We start from the raw sequence: 7,741 nt of genomic DNA, 5'->3' as shown, positions 1-7,741 counted from the left end.
TTCCCAGCATGTCACACTAGCCATCACAGAGTGCAGAAGACCTGAAGGATGTCACTAACCACATTAGGGGCTGGTCACTTTGGACCTTGAAATGGATAAATCAGGCTTAAGAATTGTTATGTTATGTTATGTTACTTGTGTAATTAGTTGACAGCAAGCTTTCTTTAAGAAGACTACTGATCACCCGTGACCCTGTGTTCGGATTCAGCGGGTTGGAAAATGGATGGATGGATGGATGGACTACTGATCAGTAAAACAAGCTGTGTGGAAGTGAATCTGCAATGACATTTACAGTTTGCTTTGCAAAAATATTGTGTTAACACGCTTAGCACATATATTTTATTTTCATCTGTAATATTTTTCTACATGTGCAAATGCTTGGCAAACTCATTTCTGGTGTAGAACGTGAAAAAGGAATCATCAAGGATGAATTAAGATTTGGATGAATTAAGGCCCTTGTATAGCTTAACTCTTTCATAGACAGTTGATCATACTTTTAACAATGTAGCATGTGGACATTGGGTCATTTAATTCAGAGCAGTATTTATGACTCTTGGTTTCACCACAAAACTCGTTTCGACTCACGGATAATTGGTCATTTAATCGAGCAGGGGTTGAGTGTCCTTTTATTCATTTCGACTCTCAGTTTGGTCATTTTGATTTGCAGCTATTGGATCGTTAGGCTGCTTTCTGGCACAAGACACTAAAAAACTAATTTTAGTGAGTTTTACATTTTGTAAATTTCAAGAATGCATGCAAAATTCATTTTAAGAGCAATTTGGCAAAATTGTATTTAAAAATTCTGTGCTGTTTTCCTTATCACTAAAGTAGATATGCTAAATTTTACAAAAAGACAGCCAAGATCTTGGTCTGAAAATGTAAGGTTCTGCTACCATCGTCATCATCATCATCATCATCATTAAAGGGGAATGGATATCTCACTATAGAACTTTAATGCAAGGTGCTTCCAGTAGTTCTATAACAGCCATTATGATTATTCAGAGGAAATTGTCTGAAATCAAAAGAATCCACAAGAGCCATCATGGTGGAGTGACAAATCTATGTTATAAATCTGGATTGACAATTCAAGACACAAGGAATAAGTGTGCATGACTACTTTATTAAAATTTGAATACATAGTGTTTTTAATGATTAAAGTCTTGAGGGGATTCCTGGCGTCTCTTTATCTGAGAAGATAAAAGAAACAAAGATAAATGAGCAGATTACAGCAAATGTAACAATTAAACATTCAGTCAAAGGACTGCAGGACATCCAATGGAGAAGAAGATCAGTTGTCTTCAGAGGGGATGAGACTAAAGAGCCAAGATGGGTTATAACACACAAGAGAAGATTTTTAACAAACTTAAACAGAAAAGAGTAAATCGATTCACACAAAATAGAATTTGCAAAGATCCTCAGTGTTTCCTTGAACAAAGACAATTGTGAAATCAAGTGGATTGAGAAAGTATTCAGATTCAGACATCCTCAATCTTTGCACACTTTATTGTGTTGCAGATTTCATTTTAAATGGGTCAATTTGCTATTTTTGTCCATCAATCTACACTCAATAACCCTTAAAGATAAAGTGAAAACATGTTTTCAGAGCAGTTTGCAAATTTAAAAAAATCTAATCTCTCATGTTTGTAAGTATTCAGATCCGTTGCTAATGCACCCCAAATTGTGCTCAGATGTTTCCTGTTTGCTTTAATTTTCTTGAGATGTTTCCAGAACTCAACTGGAGTCCACCTGTGGCAAACTGAATTGATTGGACATCATTGAGAAAGGCACATGTGTTCCTGCATATAGAAGGTCCAGCAATTCACACTTCATATCGGGAGAAAAACCAAGCGTTTTGTAGACTTCCACAAAAAAATAGTGGTGAAGTCTAGATCAGGGGAAAGATATCACACCATTGCTGAAGCTTTTAATGGTCCCAGAAGCACAGTCAAGGTCACTGTATAACGACAGACACTTTCTAAAACTCACCTGAACTGTTTTTTGCTTCAAAGGAAAACTAATACATATGGACTGTATGACCGAACTGCTGTGATATGCCTGTTGATTCTGGTTGCGTGAACACGTCAAGCTGCAGTGTGGTGCAGTATGTGTGTCATTAAAGGCCAAACTGATTGCAATCAAGTGAAAGTACAAGAATGATATCTGCCTCCTAAGCACTGTTCATGATGCAGCAACTGTCAATGTTCATTATGGGGGGAAATGTGGAAATCACTAAGCCCGGCACTGTAGTTGGCTACAATAGCATAATAGGTGCCATCGATCATGGAGTCGGCACTGACATTTTACCGTGTCAAGCGCAAGCAACATAGAAAATATCAGAAAACAACCTTTCGACATTTGCCCGAACAGTGTCTATATGTGTTGGCAGCTTTCAAAGCACATTACACACTGCATATGTGCCACAGTGGATATAATACTTAACATTTTTACTGTGATTTAAATGTGATTTTACTGTGATTTAAATGTTTCTGTTGCACAGAACAACATATTTTGTCGTTGAAACAAAATCAACACTTTTGACTCGTTCCGGGGCTAAACATCAAACTAAGGAGGCTAATAGAAGTTGGTGGAGACACAGTCAGAGCAAAGAGAATGAGACACTCATATCTCTCATTAAGTTCCTTACCTTTTTTAACACCTGGGATTGCCATCATAGTCTGTAAGAGAAGTAAAGTGTTAAAATGACAAACTCTGAAAAAGAACTGTCCAAATTCTGCCGAGGAATAAAATAAACAAAAATAAATTGAAGATATCTGACTGAAAGCTTCTGCACTTCAAGTGGACCTCAAAAAAGCATGAGAATTATGAGACCCAGATTTCAAATTCATCAACGACTAGAGAATCATTACTGCTGTTACTTATTACAGAAGCTCACAGTTTTGTATTTTCGATTGGCCTACATAACTTTCTTCAAACAAAAACTCATATCCTGGTGTGTCCTGACAATTATACTGTACATACAGATATTACATTATTACTGCATTGTATGGCACCAACATTTGCACTGTCTTATATTATCTTTTCTATGTACTGTAATTTCCAGGTTTAAGCATGTTCTACTGAGTAACATAAATGCTCAGTTGTGCTGTAAAGTAAAATGACAACAAAGTTGAATTGAATTGAAAAAATGAGACATGGGGCCACTAAAGGTTAAAAAATGTCTGGGGTCACAGGGGCATCAGTCTAAGCAAAGATGCCCAGAAGTCCCTTACCCTAACACTAACCATAACCCCATTGCCACCGCCTTTCACTCGTCTGAGGAGATACAAAGGCATTCCCAGAACAACCGAGAGGTATATTTGTTGAAAACTGCTAGGGAGGTTAGGGTTACAGTGCTGAAACACTGGGGAGGTCAGAGTTCAAAGGGATAAATGCCAAATCCAAATTCTTTATGTCTCAAAACTTTATAATCTATATATTACCAGCAGCCATACCACTTCCACTTCAGAATAGGTAATCCACTTGAAGCTTAGCATGTTGCGGTCCAGCCAGTATTTGGATGGAAGACCAAGAAGGAAAAGCTTGAGGTGCTGATAGAAAAGGTGTTAGAGAGGCCATTGGGGGCGCACCCCCTGCAGTCTGAGGGTGGATCCTTATGCCCCAGAGCAGATGGATACACTGTGCTGTAAAAATGGCACCGTCCTTCGAATGAGATGTAAAACCGAGGTCTTGACTCACCGTTGTCATAAAAGATTCCTGGACATCTTCCATAAAGAGTAGGGTGAATCCTGATTTCCTGGTTAACTTGCCCATCACGACCTGCTTATTCTGGCTTCCTAATCATCACCCGCCTCTGATTAGCTAACTATCTCTCACCCCTTCACCATCTAATAACTAAAGTGTGGTGAGCATCCTGGCACAAAATGGCTGCTGTTGCATTATCCAAGTTGTGCATTCAGGGTGGTTGAAGTTCCCATTCTCTATGTATAGCACTTTCTTCTTTTTAGATAGGAACTGCGCAAGAATTTACACTAGAACAAAGTATAGACATTGGAAATTATAACAGTGATTCAAAAACCAGTCAGTCAAAACAATAAGAGTGAGGATCAAGAAAAAAAGCAGAGTGAAAGGGCAAAAAAAGAGAAACGTCAAAGCCAAATCGTAAAACAAAAAACTAAAGTCAAAAAGAGAAGCTCTGTATCAAAATATCGGTAATCATAATTCAAAGTAAGTAGTTTGGTCCAATGTGACTAATCTAAGGTAGTCTTTATACCAGTAAGGCAATAACATCACAAGTGGCACAGCTCTGGTGCATCATGGGAAATCCCCATGGAAACGCATGACAAAAATACATATGTCACCCCCAAAACAAAATGTCTTCAGAAAAGACAGTAATAAAAGATTCAACTTTTAAATTGAAACTCTGAAACATAATTCTGATTGCAGAATTGGACTCTTTGGGTGTTAACATTTTTCAGCTTCTGGGAAACCCAAGAAAAAAGAATCTCAAATGACAGTGAGCATGTGCCCTGACAGAGAGATGGCAGGTAAACTTAAAGCAGAACTGGGAGATGTGCATAAAGACAGAAGAAAGGGTCAAAGCTGGGAGATCAAAAATAGCCAAAGTGTAAGACAAAATCTGTGGTGGTCAAAAGTACAAGCGAGAAGTTAAAACAAAATTCCTGAGAAGACTTTTAGTAAACGTTTTAAAGGAAGAGAACCCCTAGCTGACTTTGTATCCTACTGCACCGATTACAAAACAGGTCATGACCCTTGAGGCCACGCCCCTAGATATATGGATGAGGACCTAATGATGGGTATTTAAAATGGTGGCAGTCACGTACCTAAAATGGTCATCCAAGACAAAAAAAACACATTGCAACACCTAAACCGTTAAGAATTTCTAGCGACTGTTTCCACAATTCATGTCCAAGATTGTAATATTTACTATCCATATGAGCTAGCAGAAAAAAACAAATGATGACATCAGGAGTACTGGAGCAGAACACCATTGGTGTAATACTTCTGTTATTCAAGCTGTTTCATCCATAGATCATCTCAGTGGTGACCCAGCATTAAGGCTATAAGAATTTACCTTACACTGGCGTTCTTTTGAAGAGCCTTTGTTTCAGCTAGATATCATCTATATGACTTTCTGTAGTCACAAAACCTCAAGGGAATTCATTATAAAATAAACTGTATTGAATGATGAGCTGACTCATGGAGCACCAGACAAAGTTAATATGGCAACCTGCTTCTTCAAAATGTGCTAAGAGATAAGGTAGGCATATTGTATGAAAATCTTACCAAACACACAATAATTTTCATTCTGAGGGTCCTGAAAGAGAATAAAATGTGACTGATGAGAAGACTAAAACATTGGAATTAGGATTTCAATGTCAATGATAACATCACATGACTGTTAAAAATGAAAAACAAATAATCTCAGATGGGCACTCAAGTGACTGAGAGATGTTCACACCTGTAAGAGAGCAGCTACTCCATCATAGGCGTCCGTGCATTTTAAAAGCCTGTGGTGACGGATTAGCTGCCATTTTGCCGTGCATTTTGTAAAACTCACTGATCAAATCTATGTCCCCACCTTGTCCGTGCAGATAACAATTCCCAAAATAAACAATGAAATTCTTTGAGAAGCTGATGTATAGAAAATTAAACCTAATTTAGACCTCTGGAATATCATCACAACAGTTCAATATGTTTCAATTGGACAGTGGATTCAGAAAGTATTCAGACCCCATCACTTTCTTCACATTTTGTTATGTTGCAGTTTTATGCTGATTATAATTTTAATTTTTTGTTTACTCATCAAATGACACTCCAGAATGACAAAGTGCAAATTTATTACAAATAAAAAAGTGAAATATTGCCTTGACACGCATATTTAGAACTTTCACTCAGTGAAATGTTTTCTTGAGTCTGCCATAACAGGCTTCTCACTGCTGGATTTGAGGACTTTCTGCCATTTTTCTCTGCAGATCCTCTCAAGGTTGGATGGAGACCGTCAGTGGACAACCGCTTTTAGGTCTCGCTAGAGATGTTTGATTGGGTTCAAGTCTGGGCTCTGCCAAGAGAACTTTTGTGCTTAGCGTCGGAGTTCCTTTGGAAAATGAAATTTAAGATCAGTCTGAGGTTTGAAGTTCTCTGCAGCAGGTTTTCATAAATGATATCTCTGCTCTTTTTTTCCTCAACCCTGTCTAGTTTCCCAGACTACCACACTGCGTCACCATTGGAATGGTAGTGCACAGGTGACAAGCAGTGCCTGGTTTCCTCCAGATATGATGCTAAACATGGTTTCATCAGTTCAGAGAATCTTGTTTCTCACAGTCTGAGAGTACTTTATATGCCCTTTTGCAAATTCCAAGAGGGCATCCATGTGTCTTTAATTGAGGGGAGTGTTGGTCTCGGTCACAATAATAATAATTCTTCACATTTATATAGTGCTTTTCTCACTACTCAAAGTTCATCTCCATACAGGAAGGACTCGGTAAGTGAACCCGTGATCTACTTACTGTGAGGCAGCACTGCTACCACTGTGCCATATTGGTAGACCGTTAAGTGATGGCTATCATTCTGGGAGGTTCTCCAAACTCCACACAGGTTCTTTCAAGCTCAGAGCAACAAATAATGCAATAAAAAAGTGATGTCATAACATGCCACTTTTGTCACAACTCAGTATGTGGAATTTATGCTCTGTTAGATCTTCAAACTGCTTATGTGCCATTATTGTCAGGTGGAAACATCAAGGAGCAGCAACAGTGGTAGACTATGCAAACGTACAGAGTGGGGCTGCTGAGGCACATACAAATCACGTCACTCTCATCAGAGCACCACATTTCCACTAGAAGCAACACAAGCTCAAGATCACTATGCACAATGGCAAGCGTCAGCTGCAGTGGTGTAAAGCACACTGCCTTTGAACTGTGGAGCAGTGGAAGCAGATACTTTGGAATGAGAAATCACACATCACTATCTGCCAGGCTGATAGACCACTCTAGGAAAACACAACCTTCTGGACTGCACAGTGCCTACTTTACAGTTCTAATAATTCTGCAGGCCTTTCTGAAAACATCCTTTCACTTTGTGTACATTGAAAGACACAAATATCAAATTTATAAATTTAAAATTAAATTTAGAGCACAATAAAGTGTACAGAAAGTGAAGGAGTCTGAATAACTTATGTATCCACTGTAACAACAAAGCAAATAAAATTAGCAGATGGCAAAGGTATACAAGTTCTGGTTTCCTGTTAACTCTTCAGTTGTATACTGTATGCGTAAATTAAAAATTGAATATCAGCCACGATTTAAAAGCATTTAATTTGCCTTATCATTCTGTCTGAGAAGACCCTGCAATATTCATTAGGGCAAATCAGCTGACCAGAAATATAGACGGAGTCGTCTAGTAGAGCATTAATACTCACCGCAGCCACCATTGCAGCAAGCATAGCGATGGTGGCAAAGAGGCAAACTACTTTCACAGCAAACATGGTGATTGTCTCGGAAGATGAGGTCTCAGGATCTCTAAATGCTTGGATATGGCTCAGTTTGTCCTGTTTCCCATCTTGACACACAGCTCTGATAGACCACCTAATAAGGGCACCTACTCCTGCCCCTTCTGGAGGTTTCGCCATAAAGGATGGACAGCCTAAAGAGAGGCACCTTTTTTTGAAGGCCTGAACAAGCCACAGAGCAAAGCACGAGACACTCCCAAGTAGAAGGAGCCCCCGGACCGGGAAGCAGCGCATTTGAATGTTTTTCATTTC

General features: G+C 38.8%; 1 long non-coding RNA gene across 2 annotated transcripts; it reads right to left on the bottom strand.

Moving 5' to 3' along the window:
• Positions 1 to 937: 937 nt before the first annotated feature.
• Positions 938 to 7,488, bottom strand: LOC114649604 (uncharacterized). Of its 2 annotated transcripts, XR_003715820.2 has the most exons (4): positions 7,400 to 7,488; positions 5,266 to 5,296; positions 2,645 to 2,675; positions 938 to 1,187 (listed from the first exon to the last, which is right to left on the bottom strand). It is a non-coding gene; the product is annotated as an uncharacterized LOC114649604 (long non-coding RNA). The 2 variants fall into 2 exon arrangements; XR_007934574.1 differs by lacking the exon at positions 938 to 1,187 and having other exon boundaries at positions 2,638 to 2,675.
• Between the last annotated feature and the right edge of the window lie 253 nt (positions 7,489 to 7,741).

This window comes from Erpetoichthys calabaricus, chromosome 3, assembly GCF_900747795.2.
Source record: "Erpetoichthys calabaricus chromosome 3, fErpCal1.3, whole genome shotgun sequence".
NCBI lineage: Eukaryota > Metazoa > Chordata > Cladistia > Polypteriformes > Polypteridae > Erpetoichthys > Erpetoichthys calabaricus.
This window is presented reverse-complemented; position numbering and strand designations above follow the sequence as displayed.